This window comes from Trachemys scripta, chromosome 1, assembly GCF_013100865.1.
Source record: "Trachemys scripta elegans isolate TJP31775 chromosome 1, CAS_Tse_1.0, whole genome shotgun sequence".
Lineage (NCBI taxonomy): Eukaryota > Metazoa > Chordata > Testudines > Emydidae > Trachemys > Trachemys scripta.
The window spans coordinates 121,208,239-121,228,411 of NC_048298.1; the positions used below are offsets into that span (position 1 = coordinate 121,208,239).

Sequence of the window (20,173 nt, forward strand, 5' to 3'; positions counted from 1 at the left end):
AATCAATGGGTTAAATCTATTTTGGAAGGATGGAGTGGAGAAACGGAGAGAGGGGAGTGCCATACTATGTCAAAAAAAATTACTACTTATCACCGACAACTCAGAAGCAAATGTTCTTGAATGCGGATAGATAAATGTTCTAATAGATAAAGCACAAGATGGGGAACTAGTTGGTGTCTTCTACAGACCACCAAATCTCTCTCACACATGGTCACATGCAAAAGGGGACTTCAACTTGGGTGACCTAAGATGGAGGTCTCATGCTGCCAGTATTAAGAAAACAACTTTGGAATTTCGAATACTTATATATGACAATTTCCTAACTCAAAAAGGGTTACATCTAACATGGTGGGACTTTATATTAGACCTCATCTTGACAGATAAAGAGGAACTGGTCAGAGAACTAAAATTAGAGGTAACTTAGATACAAGTGATTTATGATTTGATTATGTTTGTTATGTGCAAATAGAATAAAATCCAAATCAATTTTATATATAAGTTAGGAAATTGTCCTAACTATGAGTTAGGAAATTGTCATATATAATTGTTTGAAACTGCTTTCAAAGGGCCAATTTTACTAACCTGAAATCAATTATAAGTCAAATCTGCTGGGAGAAAGAATTTAAACAGAAAAATGCAAACAATAACTGGGTACTTATTAAGAACATTTTACTATATACCCCAAAAGCCACAAATGAGAAAGAAGGCCAGATTGGTTAATAAACCAGCCTGGCTTAGAGAAGAAGTAAAAGCTGCTATAAAAATGCAAAAATATTAGAAGAAAGGGGAAGTTGATAGTAACAAATATAACACAGGAATTGTAGAAAATTGATTAAGGAAGTAAAAAGACTTAAGGAGAGTTAAGGAAAATCAGGAGTTTTTAAAGTATATCAGGAACAAAAGGAATCCTAACAAATGGATTTGATCCATTACAAGATTGAAATGGTAGAACTGTCAATAATAATTCAAATGAGACAGAAGTGTTCAATAAATATTTCTGTTCTGTATTTGGGAAAAAGCCAGATGATGTAGCCATATCATTCTTATCCATTCCAACAGTAACTCAGGATGATGTTAAACACCAGTTACAAAAGCTAGACATTTTTAAAATTAACAGGTCCAGATAACTTGTATCCAAGAGTTTTAAAAGAGCTAATCAAGAGTTCTGTGGAATATTAACGTTGATTTTCAGTAAGTATTGGAACACTGGGAAAGTTCCAGAGGACTGGAAAAAGGCTCATGTGCCAAGGGTAAGCAGAACGACCTGGGTAATTATAGGCCTTTCAGTCTGACATAGATTACAGGCAAGATAACAGAGTGGCTGATTCGGGACTCTATTATCAAAGAAAAAGGAGGGTAATAAAACTAAAGCCAATCAACATGGGTTTATGGAAAATAAACCCTGTCAAACTAACTTGATTTTATCATGAGATTACAAATTTGGTTGATAAAGGTAACAGTGTTAATGTGATATACTTACAATGCTGTAAGGTATTTGACTTGCTAATTCATGACATTTTGATTAAGAAACTAGAATGATACAAAATCAACTTATGGCACACATTAAATGGATACATCTCCAGATGTATCCAAACAAGGCATCATCATTGAGCAGGTGTGTTTTTAGTGGGGTCCAAAGGGGACCTGTTTTTGTTGCTATTCTATTTAACATTTTTATCAATGACCTAGAAGAAATAAAATCACAATTGATAAATTTTACAGATGACATAAAGATTGAGGGAGTGGTAAATAATGAAGAGGGCATGTCACTGCTACAGAGGGATTTGGATTGCTTGGTAAACTGGGCACAAGCAAACAATATGCATTTCAACAAGATCAACTGCAAAGTCATAAATCTAGGAAAAAAGAATGTAGGCCATACTTACAGGATGGGAGACTCTATGCTGGGAAGCAGTAACTCAAAGAGATTTGCAGGTATGGGTGGATAATCAGCTGAACATGAGCTCTAGTGCAATGTTGTGGCCAAAATGGCTAATGCGATCCTTGGATGTATGAACAGGGGAATATCAAGCAGGTATGTGGCACTGGTGTGACTGCTATTGGAATAGTATGTCCATTTCTTGTGTCCACAATTCAAGAAGAATGTTGATAGATTGCAGAGAAGAGAAGAGCCATGACAATGATTAAAAGATAGGGAAACATGGTTTATATTAAAAGATTGAGGGAGCTGTTGTATTAGTTTAGATCAGTGATCACCAACCTGTAGATCGCAATCGACTGGTCGATCCTGGAGCCTCTGCCTGTCGATCACAATCTCCGGCAGCTAAAAGTCCGGTGGTGCAGCGGGGCTAAGGCAGGCTCCCTGCCTGCCCCAACCCCATGCTGCTCCTGAAAGCAGCCATCACGCCTCCACGGTCCCTTGCGGGGGCAGGGGTATCAGCGCTCTGCTCCTGCCTGCAAGCACCACCCCTGCAGCTCCCATTGGCCGCAGTTCCCCATTCCCGGCCAATGGGAGCTGCGGGGGCAGTGCCTGTAGGCAGGAGCAGCACGCAGAGCCATATGCCCCCACCCAGGGGCCGCTGGGGTGTGTTGGCTGTTTCCAGGAGTGGCATGGGGCCGGGGCAGGCAGGGAGCCTGCCTTAGCCCCGCCGCGCTGTTGCCCAGCAACTGCCTGAGGTAAGTGCTGCCCAGCAGGAGCCCGCACCACAACCCCTAACCCTGAGCCCCCTCCTGGACCCAGCACCCCCCCCTGCATCCCAACACTGTGCCCCAGCCCGGAGCCCCCTCCTGCACCCAAACTCCCTCCCAGAGCTTGCATCCCTCACCTCCTCCTTCACTCCAACCCCCTCCTTGAGGCTCAGCCTGGAGCCCCTTCCCACACTCCGAACCCCTCGTCCCCAACCCAGAGCCAACACTCCCTCCCCAACCCCTGCCCCAACCTGGTGAAAGTGAGTGAGAGTGGGGGAGAACAAGCAACAGAGGGAGGGGGGATAGAGTGAGTGGGGCAGGGCTTTGGGGAAGAGGCTGGGTAGATCCTGGGTTGCACTTACATTCAAAAAGTGATGTTCTGTGTAAAAAGGTTGGAGACCACTGAATTAGATGGAATATATGGGCCAAAGATTTTAATATAATCCAGTCACTGTCTGACATTTAACAGTGTATACCAAACCCCAGACCTTAAGAGACCTCAGCATGCTTAGTACCATGGCACACACCTCATTAAACATCCTTTTCACTTTTTATTAAAGATAAAGAAAAGAAGGAAAAACTGTTAGATTTGAGATGTAAAATATGACATAAGTCTTTTGTTTTAACAACATCCCTTGACCCCTTTCCTTTTAGCTGGAGAGAGTTTTCAGAAACGCCCCCCCCCCCCCTTTTTAAGACAGTTTCTTAGATGGTATTAAAGACAGCAATAACTGTCTTTTTGGGGAAAAGAGGGCCACTTAGGGAGCTGGGACAAAATCAGTACTTGGTCCTGCTAATGAAGGCAGAGGGTTGGACTTGATGACTTTTCAGGGTCCCTTCCAGTGCTAGGAGATAGGTATATCTCCATATAAAAAAAAAGTTTGTCATGATAAGCTGGAGCCGTTATTGTTAAAGTCTGATCCCATTTCATCTCAGGTGGTGTTTGGGTAGGAGTGGTGATGTCAGCTGGATCCCTGTCTCTGGCCTGCTCTGGTCAGGACATCCCTCAGGATCAGGAGGACTAAGGCTTGGGGTCCCAAGAAATGGTGGGGTGGTAGCGATGATGGCGAAGCTCTCTCCAGTAGCCTCCATTCTGTTCTTTTTTCTCCCCCTCCCCCAAAGGCTCTTTCTTTAAGGACCCACAAAAAGCACAGTGGGTGGAATAGCCCATCCCCTCATTATTTTGCCCATCTATTGGGTCTAGTTGCCGACACACCTATTTTGGTTCACTGATTTTTGGACCCATATTTTGTGTTTACCAAGCACGATCTTAACACATTCCTTGAGTTATATCAGTAGCCTTTGTGTTTAGACTAATTCAGTCTTTGTCTCCTTTTTGTGCCTTTTCCCATCAACATGTGTTATTATAGTTATTGTGACATTTTATGAACTTTCACATACTTTTTACAGCTGAGCTCACAATTAAAGTAAATTGATAGGCCCAATTATTAGTCTTCTCATCCTAAGAAAGCTTAAGAAAGAGAAGGTTAAAGGGTGCCTTGATCAAAGTAGCTACAAAGAAAACAGAAATTTGAGAATAGAGGGCTTTTCAGACTAGCTGAGAAAGGTAAAACAAGACCCAGTGGCTTGAAGTTGAATTTAAACCAATTCAGACTAGAAACATTTTTAACAGTGAGGGTAATTAATCACTGGAATAATTTACCAAAAGTTTTGATGGATTCTCTGTCACTGGGAATTATTAAATCAAAATTGTATGTTTTTTTTCCTGAAAGAGACGTTCTAGTTCAAACTGTAATCAATTCAGGGAAGTCCTATCGCCTGTGTTATACAAGTCAAGCAAGATGATTACACTAGTCTCTTCTGGATTTATAATCTATCAATCTATGAATCAATATTGCCAGCTCTTGCAATTGTATCATTGTGACACTCTATACCTCAAAGTAGCACCCTGGAACCCCACATTCACCACTGTGATATGATACAGTTTGTACAAAGTATACCTTGTGAGGTATCATTTTAAAAGTCTTGATCAATTGAACATTAATATCCTGTTGGATTGTATGTGCTATCATTATGTGTGAAGTTATGAAGTATTGCTATATGTGTTACTGAAATATGTTGTGAGTTTGGGAAACACCCCACAGCTAGCCTTTCAGTTGCAACAAAGGAGAGCCAGACAGGCGTTGATGGCCCATCAAAAAGAATCCACTCTCCCAGAGAGTGCACGTCAGCAATGGAGACTGCTTGGTCCCCATGTCACAGCGGGGATCTTTCTAGCAGCTGGAAGAAAGTATAAAAAGAGAGACAGTTCATTATCACTTGATCTCACTCCCCCCTCCCTCCATCTCAATACCTGAAAGATCATCTGGACTACAAAGACTTGGAACAAGGGAGATTGATCCCCGTCTGGAAGGGTGTTCAGTCTGAGCATTGAGAACTGTCAGCTGCCTGTAACATCCAGCGGGGTCAGAGACTATTCGATTCAAATCTTGCTTAGTCTGTTAAAGTTCGAATTTAGACTGCAAATTTATTTTTGTTTCTTAGGTAACCAACTTTAATCTCCTCTACTTATAATCATTTAAAATCTATCTTTCTGAAGTTAATACATTTGTTTTATATTTTACCTAAAACAGTGTGGTTTTGGTTGAAGTGCTTGGGGAAATCTTAGCTCCGGTTAACAGGGCACATCTACTACCCTATTGTCAGAATGGTGAACTTATTAATGAGCTTACACTGTCCAAGGGAACCTTGAGCAGTACGAGACGGTGTATTTCTGGGGTCCAAGGCTGGGGATTGGTGCCTCTCTGTATGATTCATAAGTGGCTCAAGGAGCAGTCATGTAATACAGCTGGTGTGGGGCTCCACATGTTGATGGCTGAGTGATCACAGTGTCTGGAGGGGTGTTGCTGCTTGTCACTGGCATAGCTTTGTGAGAGACAACCCAGGCAAGAGAGTTAAGGATACACAGTGGTCCCACAGTTCCAGGTTGTACCTGGGGATCCCCAGCACAATCATAAGTCTTAATTGTTCCCTTAAGCCCCTGCTCCTCAAATCAGAAACCAGAAGACAAGTAAAAAGAAACCCAAATGTATCACTTTTTAAAAATTTCATAATTTCTAGGCCAAGAGCATGATATTTTTAAGCCTGACTCATGACTTTTGAACACTTGGGTACTGCATTAGTACTAGATACTGGTGTCTGGATGCCACAGTGATAGGTGTGTGAAAAATGCCAAAGATAGATAAACAGATGCTAGTAGTATAGACTAGTACTATACATCGAAGACCAAGCATATGAAGGAATCAGGTTTTTTTGTTTAGAAAAACTGGGAACTGCATCTATTATATAACCCCTGATTGCAAAATAAAGGGAACATTCCTGACCTCTTCTTGCTTCTCCCTTTGTGCCTGCTGTTCTCTAATGCTGGGTGAAACAGTCAGATTAAGTGCTGTGTAGCTCAGGGTGCTCCCTGAGCTATTTGGACAGGGCAGCAGGTAGAATAAGTGAAACACGAAGAGGTGAAATGTTTCCTAAGCTTTGGCCACAAAAGTGAAGTTGGAGATAGGAATGTTACAATTTGCAAGGCCGTAGCTGGAGAATTTTTTTATTATTATTAATAGTTAGACTGGACAGGGGGATTTAAAATGAGTTTGGAGTATTAAGCTTGGAGGGATGAGGAAAGCATTGTTTTATCAGTGGGTGGGGCACAGGACTGGGTGGGAGCCAAGAGACCAGGGGTTCTCTTCCAAGCCTGGCCAATCAATGACCTTCTGCATAGCTTTGGGCAAGATGTTTGTCCCCTCTGTGGTTCAGGTTACGGAAATAATGGTACTCGCTCATCTTTGTAAAGTGGTTGAGAACCTTTGATGAAAAAGTATATTATTATTTTCATTAGTGAAAATGCAACCCAGAGAGATTGGGGAAAAAAGAAAATTCCAGAGGAGGGTCCTGTGATGATGTTGCTAATGAGCAGAGCAGCTATATAAGGGAGAAATAATGGGAAGACAGCTTTTCATTTTCACTGGCTGAGAGCTTCTGGTTGCACTGTAATCTGAACTCATTCTATAGCCTCTCTGAACCCTGGATCCCATAGTGTTTGATATTGTCAGCTCACTGTTCTGTGTTTTATTGTTTAATTGATGGAATTTGTTAGCAGGCTTTAGTCAAATGAGTTGGTGCATTTTGGCTCTCACTGTGCTATTGTGTACACAACTTTGGTTGCCTATGCACCCTGTCTGCCTGCTTATCTAGGAGTCTTTCCTTGTGAGTCATTGGAAAGAAAGAGATCGCCAAAAGAAAGAACTGCTTCATGTGACAAGCAGTCTTGATGTAAAAACACATAAGCATCTCAGAGTACAGGAAGGAAAGATACTGCATCTTTAAACACAGTTAGGTAAATATAAGTTATAATTATATTTTATAATTATATATATATAAAAAAAAAAAACTAAGAGCAAGACAAACCTGAAGATTGAGTAGAAGAATTTACAAAATATAACAACAGTGTCAAACAAGTTCAAGTCACCACCACGGCTGGATATTTTATTCATCTTAAAAGCATATTATATGACAGTGTATGGATAGCACTTTAACATTGATTTGCACTTTACTGTTGGCTATTATTTGTACTGTTACTATCCAGTGGCTCTATTAGGGATGAGGGTCTTATTGTGCCTGGCCTGCTCATGTGGTAGTGGGAGTAGGAATAATAAATAAAATAAAATATAATAAATAACAACAACAACAATAATAATAAATATAGTCCCTGCCCCAAAGAGATTACAGTTTTAGGCCTTATTTACAGAGATCTTCTAGTGTTGTAATTGATATAAAAGTGCTTAGATTTGCATAGCTTATGCTGGTTCTCCCGACCACTGTAAGTATAGCTACACCTACAGTAGGGCTTTTACAAGCATAAGTGGTGCCAGTAAAAAATACCCCATACTTCTAACTGACATAGCTATACCGGTAATACTAGTGATATACTAACTCTAGTGGCTTAATACCAACATAACTTGCATCGACCAAAATTTGTAATGCAGACATGGCCTTAATCTTATAAATAACTCTCTCGTTTCCTTTTACTATTTAATACATCTTCATATAGTTTATTTTAGGATCTGCTACAAACATTGTCCTTGGTGTGCAATCTAAGGTGTAATTGATCTGGAGTAAGTGACTGGTCCTTTGGGACTAGGAGTAACCTGAATATTGCTGTGATTCTTGGTCATAAGGGCTATCAGCCACAGAGATACACTCATCTGGGCAGAAAGACAATCTGGAGTTCCAAAGGGGCTGGCTGTGATTCCATTTAAGGCTGTTAAGGTGCCTTAGGAGTTTGTACTTGGTGCAGTTGGTTGGTGAAATCTGCATTTAGAACGCATGACCAATTTGGGGTTTGTACCCCGTTTTTTTAATAGTCTCCCCTGAGGTTGGTACTTGCTCTCTTGTGCCACCGTTGGGAACGTCACAGTCACACCCATAAGTAATAAAGTTGTTGTTGTCAATAATAGCGGCTAGAGACAGCTGTTAAAGTAGACTGCCACAGGAAGGGGAGCTTTGAGGGAGCACTGCAAGCTCATGCCAGGGACAGGAAAGGAACATCCCCTCAGCATATAGCAGAAGTGGGGAAGCTACATTTCCTCTCAGACCCCCCCTTTTGTGCTAGCCCCCGTTATTGATCAATATGTCAGATCGCTAAAGAAGGTAACCTGGCTTTTGACTGGCTAAGCAGCTGCAATATTCTTAAAGAATATAAAAAGCTGATTTTAAGAAACTGACCAGCTGGAGTCCTCGAGTCTGCTTCCCTGCAGCCACACCAGCTTATAGGTTTTTAAATTGAAAAGCTAAATTTGGAGCACAGTGAACTCTCTCAACATCAACTCCTTATTAAAAATTAAGAGTTACAATTCTGCATGACCGAGGGAAGCGCTACTGAAACCTTTGTCCACCAGTCTCGAGCTGAAAACCTCGGGGGGAGGGAGGGAGAAAGGCAAAGAGTTAGAGGAGTCAGAGAACAGCAGGTGTGGAGGATGTAGAACAGCAGGACATGAGGGAGGGAGAGCAGCTTAGCTCCACTCTATGTGTCTGTGTTTTAGGAAATAAAGGACTATGTAAAACAAAGCTATGCTGCTGATGGCATCACAGGCCTGAGGCTTTGTTCCTGAGCCTTTCAATGAACAGTCATTTATAAAGTCTCTTCTTTTGTGTATAACTCAGAATTCTTGAAAAATACCACATAGACCAATGGGTAAATGAGATTGTATCTATTTAATAAGACTAGTAATTCCTAGCACAACATTTCGAAGAGATACTGGTCCCAGTCTTGCAATTGGCTGTGCACAGGCAGATTCCTGCACCATGGTGGAGCCCTAGTATCTTCAAAGGGTCTCTACACAGGTGCAGGGAGTCTGGTAACAAAGATAATTGCAGGACTGAGACCACTATCCGTTTAAAAATTATATTCTTTATTTAGTGTGCTTGTATATGCATGTTCATACATATGCACACACTGTATATGCTCTTATTTATTATTATTTGTATTACAGTAACGGTAATCATGTAGTCATGGATCAGGACCCCTGATGTACTAGATACTTTACAAAAACATAACAAAGTAATGGTCCTTACCCAAAAACTTAATTATATATGATCATTATATTTATACAGACTACCAATAATCTGTATCTATATATTGCAACATTATGCTAGTGCATGAAAACCAAAAGTTTTATTTATTTTTTAAAAAAATATTGCCCAATCTGAATTAAGTACAAAAACCCCTATATAAATAATGAAAAGTAAATCAAGTCCAGACCCTGCAAAGACCTATTCACATGCTCATCGTTCATCAGTAGTCCCACTGCATTCAATTTTTGTGTGTAACCCAGGTACTGATCTGAGGTGCCCAGAGTTTAAAACTAGTCTTCCTATGTTAACACGCCCTCTGTTACGTATGGTAGAAAGTAAACAAGAACCATAATCCATCCTAAAATGCGAAGTTATGACCAGAAAGCAACTGACTGATGAGTTGCAAATCTAGGAGTGTGAGTGTCCTTGAACTGACAATAGTGTTTTATGCTGGGAAAGAAAATATTATTTCTGAAAACACTGCTGTGCTTTTCTCCAAGCCAATATTTTGTTTCTAGTTATAAATCTACATCCTCCTAAACCCGAACTCACATTAGTATGCACTGACTGTAAGCACCTTATGGTTTGCAGATGGAAAGTGCACTGTGAGTCATGCATAAAATAAACATGACCCAACCATGTATTTTATTCAGCTCCATTGCTTTATGCTATAGAAGTTTCCTCTCTATGGAGAAGTGCACCAATTTCCATATATTTTATAAAGGAGCTTAAATTTTGTGTTTTGATTATCACCTTAGATGACAAATAATAAAGATGAAGGGTGAAATCCTGGCTCTTTTGAAGTCAATGGGAGTTTTGCCACTGTAGTCAATGGGGCCAGGATTTTACACTAAGTGCTCATATCTGTAGTAATAAACCACAACTACTCTTCTTTGGCTTGCTATAGGTGATATATCCATTAATACAACCTTTCGAAAGTGGCACTCTTAAAATCACCACCTTTACATCCTCCTGTTATAATATTTAGCACATATGTAGCACTTGAGATCTTCAAGTAATTGTTCAAACACAAATTCATAGTATGTGAAGTAGAGGAGTATTGTACCCCTTATATATATGTGGGGAAACAGAAATATTACTAATAATTTGTATTGCAGTAGGGCCTAGAGGTCCCAAGTGAGATCAGGGCCTCATTGTGCCTCTGCCCTGTGCAATTTACAATCTAAATAGACAAGGCAGACAAAGGGTAGCAAAGAGGAAGTATTATCCCCATTTTACAGATTGGGAACTGAGGTCCAGAGAGATTAAGACGGCTGTCCAAGGTTACACAGGAAGTCTGTGACAGACCTGGGAGTTGGACCAAGATCTCTCAGGCCAAGTCCAGAGTCTTAAGTACAACACTGTCCTTCTGTTTAAAAGAAACATTCTACTCTGAAAAGTGACTATATAAAAATGAACAACAGACCTGCTTCCTGTGTGTATACAGTTATATAGACTTGCATTTGTGCCTAAAATAATATTTTTATTATATATCTGCAGAACCAAAATACGAGAGAGAGCACATCTAGGTAACTTAGGATATGCCTACACTGCAATTAGATACCATCTGTCCCAGCCAGCTGACTTGAGCTCGTGGGGCTCAGGCCCAGGGACTTACGGTGTAGACGTTCGGGCTTGAGCTCTGGGACCCTATCACCTTGCAGGGTCCTAGAGCACAGGCTCCATCCTGAGCCTGGATGATTACACTGAAGTTAAACAGCCCCTTAACCTGACCCCTGTGAGCCTGAGTAGCTGGCATGGCTCAGCCGCGGGTTTTTAATTGCAGCGTAGACTACCCATAGTGGTGGACAGTACCCTGTCTGCACTATATGTAAAATCGCAAATTAAAGGTGACTATTCATTTATCATAACTGGATTGTATAGTGCTTTCCAAGCAAGTAAAATGTCAAAGAGGGAGATTTAAAAAGGGTGCCTAATGTCCATTAAGTTCCGGTGGGAGTTAGGTAACTGATCGCCATTTGTGTCTTTGAAAATATTCACCAAGGTCCCTGCCCCAAAGCGCTTAAATGTAAATGGGGAAAAATAGCTTAGGCTGGGTCTAAATCAATACATCTGTTTCTTGCTTTATTACAAAGTTTTGATGAGTGATGCTAGCCACACTTTAACACAGAAGCACAGATATTCCCATTTACAAATAGATATTTCTAACAGGATCCTCATTTGGCTTTGAAACACAAAGACAACAATGAACAAGGACATCACTCAGATATGTTAAAGAAATTAAACAAGGCTAACAGTGCTTTAAGTAATGCTTTGATTTAAAAAAATAATGCTTTGTTTTTTGAAACTTGAATTGAGTAAGAATACTTCCTGTTCTTTGTTGTTAATACTACACAATATATATTACCTAACTGAGGGCCTCTTACTGAACCTCTTACTCTCAGTGGTGAACAGTTACTCTCAAATGCCCTTAACTATCCAAATCCTTTTATTTTTTAAACAGATCTAACTTATTTTATTTTTATGTCAATTTTATGATCACGTACAAGAAAAAATATTAAGCAAAAAAGAAAGCTAAAATTAACTGGTGAAGACAGAGAAAGAATAAACAGTAAAGCTAACAAATGACAATAAATTTGTTTTCACTAATCCTGTCAGTATCACCCCTTGCCTCAAGGGGCCACATGTGTGTGCAGATTATAGATTTTAAGTACAAGCTTATTTCAACCCTAATATCTCAGTGGATTTTCAAGCTCTGTTACCATCTACAGTATCTGCGGTCATGAAATTCTTTGACCTTATATCAAACAAAAACGTAATCCTTTTGGCAGCTATCACAGATGCCCATTCTCTGATGATTCTCTTTTAATTAACCATAAGGTTTTTTATGCCCACTATATAGTAGATCAATAAGTAAGTGCAGAGTCCCATACTCCAGACACTAAACTGTGTCTTAGTGAAGTAAATTACAAATTGTACTGAATTATGAGTTCAAAGATGGTTGGACTGGATTTAGTGATGTGGGAGACTTTTTGAATCAAGACTAGATCAAAGAGCATTAATGAAATGTTAGTGCAGGTCAGCAGGGTCCCCACAGACAGACAGTCCAAACAGGCAGGTTAGTGTGGGGTAAATTCACACCCCAGCTTGTTACAAACTAAATGCTCATGTAGACAAGCCCTTAGTCTGCCAAATCTAACCCTTGGCCTGCATGTGGCTCTTCAATTTCTCTCCTTTTCCCTTTCATCTCTAAGCTTACTGATTGTGTTGTCTGGTGTTCCTCTCCTCCAATTCCATTCAACACCTTCTCCAATCTAGTTTCTGCCTCTTGCATTCCATGAAAGGGTTCTTGTTGATGTCTTGTCCTTCTTTGGTTTCTGTGACTCAGTCCTCTCCTGGTTCTCCTCCCTCTCTGATTGTTCCTTACTTGTTTCTCAGGGTGACCAGCTAGCAAGTATGAAAAATTGGGACGGGGGTGAGGGGTGATAGGTGCCCTATATAAGACAAAGCCCTGAATATCAAGACTGTCCCTATAAAATCGGGACATCTGGCCACCCTAGTCTGCATGCTTTTTTCTGTGTTTTTCACAGCTCTGTCATTGGATTTTTCACATGCTTTAATATGTGTTTTTGCAATTACGATGATGGCAGAGGTAGTGGAGTGTAGGGTGTAGCACGCTCATATTCATACAATGTTGCATCATTGTGAAAAAATATCATCTCATGCTGATGAAACATCACAAGGTAGAGCAGGGAAAGTAAGCTTTGCAGACTTTCAGTGTACTAGCAGTCGAGAGCTTTTAGAAAAGCTGAACATTTTTATTATTGAAGCCCTGATCGTTCTGATGATCTTTAGGTTATTTTTCATAATGAGATCACTTATGTTTGAGGTCTCTGTGTGATAAGATTGTACAGTTGCCTGAAAGGGTGAGGAAGAGAACTCCAAGTGTAGGCTGCATAGCATTTTCATTATGAATTAGGTATAATGAGTACAGCACAGTGAGATCTGTTCCTTTTCTGTTTTTGTCCTCATAGTTTTCTGCTAGCAATTTAGCTCCAAGGGTTATATCCTTCTCAGCCTGCCTAATGGGGTTTGAGAAGTCAATACATCCTTAGTATTGTAGCCACTATGGAATTAATTTATGCTGTAGCTGAAATACAACCTTTTAGCGTGATGTCAAAGAACCTTTGTAACTACAAAAATATGTTGTTGTTGTTTTAAACTCACAGCAAAACACAATGGTTTTAGAGTCCCTTAAGGGGCCAGGTTTTCAGCTAGTGTAGATCAACATAGCTCCATGGACATTAATAGAGCAACACCAATTTACATCAGCTGACGATCTGGCCCAAGAAATCCTATAGCTTATACTGCCACAGGTTTAAAGTAATGTGTTCTTGATTAATAATCTTATCCAGTTCTCATTTAAATCCATGAAAAAACTTCCAGTGATTTTAATGAAAATTTGATCAGGCCCTATGCGTTTTTATAGGCCAACTAGCTACTCCCTGTATCCCGATATAAATTCTGAATTTTCAGACTTTTCTCTGCACTAGGTCACTGTGACCAAGAGTGTTGTACTTGCCTCAGATCCTAAGAGATGGAAAAGACCTTTTTGTTTGTTTTGTGGCAGTTTGTTATTCTTGATTATTTACATAAATCAATCAGGCCAGGTAGATTTTGCTCTAATTTTCAGGAAAAAAATTCTCTTCCAGTCTGAGACCACGGGACAAATCCAATCTTGTTCACACTGTTCACCAGGAGTAATTCTGGTCAAGTAAATGAAGTAACACAGATGTAAAACCAGTGTGAATGAGATCAGAATGAGACTTCAAGAATGGAAATTGTCACTAAAAATGGTGAAATTTTAAGAAAGTTTTAAATAATGTGTTCTGATTAATTGGGAACAGAAAGTAACAATGCGATTCTGGACAGGAACTGCCATACATCAGATCCACCCAGTTCAGCTGCTTTAGAGGAAGATGCAAGAAATCCTAAAGTGAACATCCATGGAATAAACTTTCTATAGGAGAAATTCCTTCCTAGTCCTGTCTGGTAGAGGATAGCTTAAGCCCCAAAGCAGGAAGATTTTTATTCCTTACAAGCTTTTCAGTTATTGTAACTGTGGATGTCTCATTATCCATAAATGACTGATCCTTTTTTTAATCCTACTAATCTCTTGTCCTCATTGGTAGACTGTGGAACTCACTGCCACAATTTAATCGTGCATAGTGTAAAATCTATTTCCTTTTATCACTTTTAAATTTGCTGCCTTTCAGTTTGATTGAATGTTCCCTTGCTCTTGAATTATGAGAGAGGGCAAACAGAAGTGCCTGATCTACCTTCTTCAGACCATTCATTATTTGTATGCCATTATTGTGTCCCCTCTTATCTGTCTCATCTGTAAACTAACAGTCACAGTCTTTTCAATGTTTTTTCTTGTGGAAATTTTCCTGTCTAATCATTTTTGTCACCTGTCTCTGAATCGCTTCTATTTCTGACATAATCTTAACTATAGGCAGCTGCAATGATCAGTTTTGCAAATATTTATTTCAAGGGACTATCTGTGTGAAAGATGACAGCTCGAAGAAACAAACATTTGAAGAGGCAAGAAAATGTTTTGAAAACTGTTTTGATGAATCTGATAAAATAACTCATTTAAAAAATAGCACTCTCCCTTCAAAGACATAAGTTCACAAAGTCACAGAAAGTTTAGAAGCATCCCAATGAAAAGACAGAATCCTGTACTAAAGCCCCTGGATAACCGCAAGGAAATTAACAGGAGTTGTTGTTCTTAATATTATGTCTTTTATGAAAAGTCTCAGACTGGCAGCTATTTGATCTTCTAGATACTTTTGGCTTTATACCTTTTTTGCTACTGCTGTCCATACATCAATTGTGAAATGAAAATGCTAAGACAAATAACAAAGGTTAGTTTTGCAATATCATCCTGTGTGTTAATGCAAATACACTATGAAAGGATAATATTTTCTAGAGGTGTTTTTAAATAGTTGTATTTTCAAAGCAAGTGATGCAATTCCTAATACCCTTTCCATTAGGAGGTATTTAATAACAATTGTGAATGGCTTTCTAACTTATGCAACACCTCAAATCTCTTTCCCATTCCAAAAGGAAAATCTCTTTCCCATTCCAAAAGAAAAAGCCACCTTAAATGCAGATCTGGTTAAGATAGAGCTTATTTTAAGCATATCATTCTGAGGAAAACATTTCTCAATTCAATCAGGGACTACAGCTTGAAATTGCAATACTACGAGCACCAAGTTCCACTTAATCCTTCACAGAAAGGTTAGTAATCAGGTTCGGCATCTGCACTACCATTGCCTTCCAATCTCATAAACCTTGTCACAAAGGACCTATTCAAATGAAAACTATTATGAAGTGTGTTCAGTCAAACTAATAATCTCTTTTTCAAGGAAAGTAAGAGTTAATCAGAACTTGAACTTAAACCTGGTACACAGGAGGGCGTGTGGGGGGGTGTCACATGTCCTGTCAGATTTCTGATGGATTGTTTGAGTTTTTTTGTGGGAAGAGGGTTCAAAATACATACCCCCAACTATCAGTTATGTGTCACCTCTGACCGTGTGCAGTGTGTTTTTTCAGAGGGCATATCTGCTTGATAATTACAAATGCAAAAGATAAAAGTTGCAAAAAGTATGAAGGTAAGAATTACTGCTGCATGGTAAAGAACTATCCTACGCAGAATGGGTCATATGGAAAGCCAGAAGGCATTGCTCACACAAGTAATGCAAAGATATGGGCTGAAAGAGACTGGCTAGGAATGAAGAAGGATGTAGCTATTCATATTCATAAACCAAGTGATGATCAGAAAAATACAAAAGAAGAACTGATGCCAAAGTGGCAATCTCTTCTGACTCTTCTTTAACTGCCTGCTAAATATCTGCTCTTCAAAACTAATAAGAGTGCTTAACAAGAGACCTGTGGGAATGTCAGCACAATGATCTGCAACAAAGCAGTTAATAAGGCAGTGTCTGTGGGCTGGTCTACACTAGAAAATTCCATGAAGCTAGCTACTGCCACACAGGTAGGTGAATTACCTACACCCTGGGGAGAACTTCTCCTGTTATCATAGTTAAGCTATGTACACACTACAGCTTAGGTCAGCGTAACTTATGTCACTCAAGGGTGTGAAAAAACCATCCCCCCAAGCGACATAAAAGTTTCACCAACATAAGCGCTGATGTGGATAGCACTATGTTGGTGGGAGAGCTTCTCCCTCTGACATAGCTACCAGCTCTCAGGGAGATGGATTAACTAAACTGATGGGAGAGCTCTCTCCTATCAGCATAGAGCATCTTCACCAGCTGTGTCCCTGCAGCACTGTGCGTGTAGACAAGCCCTTAGAGTCTACACTGAAGTGGTACAGCTGCATTGCTGCAGCTGTGCCGCTGTAGTGTTTCAAGGATAGACCAGCCCTATACTTTAGCACTACAATAGGACTGGAAGACACCTCAGGAGGTCATCTAGTCCAGTCACCCGCACTCATGGCAGGACTATGTTATATAAACCATCCCTGACAGGTGTTTGTCTAACCTGCTCTTAAAAATCTCCAGTGATGGAGATTCCGCAGCCTACCTAGGCAATTTATTCCAGTGCTTAATCACCCTGCCATAGAGTTTTTCCTAATGTCCATCCTAAACCTCCCTTGCTTCAATTTAAACCCATTGCTTCTTGTCCTACCCTCAGAGGTTAACAAGAACAATTTTTTCTTCCTCCTCCTTGTAATAACCTTTCATATACTTGAAAACTGTTATCATGTCCCCTCTCAGTCTTCTCTTTTCCAGACTAAACAAACCCAATTTTTTCAATCTTCCCTCATAGGTCGTGTTTTCTACCTTTAATCATTTTTGTTGCTCTTCTCTGGACTTTCTCCAATTTGTCCACATCTTTCCTGAAATGTGGCGCCCAGAACTGGACACAATACTCCAGTTGAGGGCTAATTAGTGCGGAGTAGAGCGGAAGAACTACTTCTTGTGTCTTACTTACAACACTCCTGCTAATACATCCCAGAATGATGTTCGCTTTTTTTGCAAAAGTGTCACACTGATGTTGACTCATATTTAGCTTGTGGTCCACTATGACCCCCAGATCCCTTTCCGCAGTACTCCTTCCTAGGCAGTCATTTCCCATTTTGTATGTGTACAACTGATTATTCCTTCCTAAGTGGAGTACTTTCCATTTGTCCTTATTGAATTTCATCCTATTTACTTCATACCATTTCTCCAGTTTATCCAGATCATTTTGAATTTGAATCATATCCTTGAAAACACTTGCAACCCCTCCCACCTTGGTATTGTCCGCAAACTTTATAAGTGTTATCTCTATGCCATTATCTAAATCATTGATGAAGATATTGAACAGAACCGGACCCAGAACTGATCCCTGCGTGAGCCCACTCATTATGCTCTTCCAGAATAACTATGAACCACTGATAACTACTCTCTGGGAATGGTTTTCCACCAGTTATGCACCCACCTTATAGTAGTTCCATCTAGGTTGCATTTCCCTAGTTTATTTATGAGAAAGTCATGTGAGACAGTATCAAAAGCTTTACTAAAGTCAAGATATATCACTTCGACCGCTTCCCCCTCTCCACAAGGCTTGTTACCTTGTCAAAGAAAGCTATGAGGTTGGTTTGACACGATTTGTACTTGACAAATCCATGCTGTTACTTATCATTTTATTATCTTCTAGATGTTTGCAAACTGATTGCTTAATTAATTGCTCCATTATCTTTCCGAGTACAGAAGTTAAGCTGACTGGTCTATAATTCCCCGGGTTGTCCTTATTTCCCTTTTTATAGATTGGCACTATATTTGCCCTTTTCCAGTCATCTGGAATTTCTCCCGTCTTCCATGACTTTTCAAAGATAATCGCTAATGGTTCAGATATCACCTCAGTCAGCTTCTTGAGTATTCTAGGATGCTTTTCATCAGGCCCTGGTGACTTGAAGACATCTAACTTGTCTAAGTAATTTTTAACTTGTTCTTTTCCTATTTTAGCCTCTGATCCTACCTCATTTTCACTGACATTCACTATGTTAGACATCCAATCACCACCAACCTTCTTGGTGAAAACCAAAACAAAGAAGTCATTAAGCACCACTGCCATTTCCATGTTTTCTGTTATTATATTTCCCCCCTCATTGAGTACCAGCCTACCCTGTCCTTGGTCTTCCTCTTGCTTGTAGAATGTTTTCTTGTTACCTTCTATGTCTCTAGCTAGTTTGATCTTGTTTTGTGCCTTGGCCTTTCTAATTTTGTCCCTACATAATTGTGTTACACTGCTCTACAGCCAAAATGCTTCTGAAATAAATGTAGTCAAACTTTACTAATTCTGGGTCACTGAGAACGAAAATGATGCTTAAAATTGTTGACTGGCTCTAGTTTTCAAAATATGCTATTGGGTCAGTATATACAACCCTTGACTTGGGAATGGCAGAGGATAAGTGAGTTATAAAGGGAAGGGATCTCAATTTAAACCAGAAATGACTAAAATACATCTTTGACTGGATCTAGGAATAAATCTATGACTGGGTTTGGATAGTACTTGTTTTTTAGGCAAAACAATGAATGATGCAATCTGAAGCTGGTATTGCATCATACATGATATGAGTAAGGCAGAGCTGTTGGTCTCCAGACTACAGCAGTGGAATCTCCTGGCAGGTAATGCTAGGGTTTCCATGTTCCATGACCGTCAAAAGGATCTTGTCCCATTCTTCTTCATGGAAGGTGATCTTGTAGCCTGAAACAATATCGATGGTGTGATGGCAGCCCTCAACATCATTCACGATCCAGATGAGTGGAGACTGTTCATGGATTCATCAAAGATGAGTCTTAAAGCTGTTTTACTGCATAAAGGCAATGTTTTGCCATCAATTCCAGTTGGTCATGCAGTCCATATGAAGGAAACCTATGACAACATGAAACAACTTTTGAGGTGCATAAACTATGACCAACATCAATGGCAGCTTTGTGGCGATTTGAAGGTTGTTGCTCTCTTGCTTGGTCTGCAGACTGGATACACAAAGTACTGCTGTTTTCTCTGCGAATGGGATAGTCGTGCAAGAGATTCCCACTACATCAAGAAAGATTGGCCACTCCGACAGTCATTGGAGCCTGGGAGGAAAAGTGTTCAGCATCCACCACTTGTTGAATCAAGGAAGATTTTGTTACCACCCTTACACATCAAGCTGGGTCTGATGAAGAACTTTGTCAAGGCCATTGACAAAACACAAGCAGCTTTCAAGTACCTCCGTGGAAAATTTCCAAGGTTAAGTGAAGCTAAGATAAAGGAAGGTGTCTTTGTTGGTCCTCAGATTCGTGAACTTCTTCGAGATGATGCATTTGACCATGCACTGCGTGGCAAGGAAAAGACGGCATAGAAAGCCTTCCAGTTAGTGGCAATAAATTTTCTAGGAAACAACAAGGCAGACAACTACAGGTTGTTGGTGGAAAACCTCCTCAAGGCATACAAAAGCCTTGGTTGCAACATGTCACTAAAGATACATTTTTTGCACTCTCATCTAGATTTTTTGCCACCAAACTGCGGAGCAGTGAGCGACGAGCACGGCAAGCGATTTCACCAGGACATTGCAACAATGGAGAAACGCTATCAGGGCAAATGGAGCCCATCAATGCTTGCAGACTATTGCTGGACAGTGACAAGAGATGCTCCATTTAATGAATACAAGAGACAAGCCAAGAAGCGCCAAGTAGACACTGACTAGAACTAAACTATGTACATAATAGTTTTTTGCCTTTTGTTTCATAATAAATTTTATTTATATAACCCTTTTGCTGATTTTTAAAGTGTTACATAAACAGGACAGGTGAAATATCATCATATAAAGCAACCATAAACACATGAAAAGACCTAGGTTTACAATTTATGATTAAAACTCTACTATCTACACAATATACATAGACATAAAATA

General features: G+C 39.9%; 1 protein-coding gene across 13 annotated transcripts in view; it reads right to left on the reverse strand.

Moving 5' to 3' along the window:
* The window catches only part of SHISAL1 (shisa like 1), a 110,699-nt gene that overhangs the window by 67,115 nt on the left and 23,411 nt on the right, over positions 1-20,173 (reverse strand). The window contains exon 1 of one of the 13 annotated variants that reach the window (XM_034783745.1): positions 1,887-2,283. The exons of the other annotated variants lie outside the window; for them this stretch is intronic. The gene's annotated coding sequence lies outside the window, so the exon portion shown is untranslated. Of the gene's footprint in view, positions 1-1,886; positions 2,284-20,173 lie in introns of those variants that run through there. 13 annotated transcript variants of the gene reach the window in all.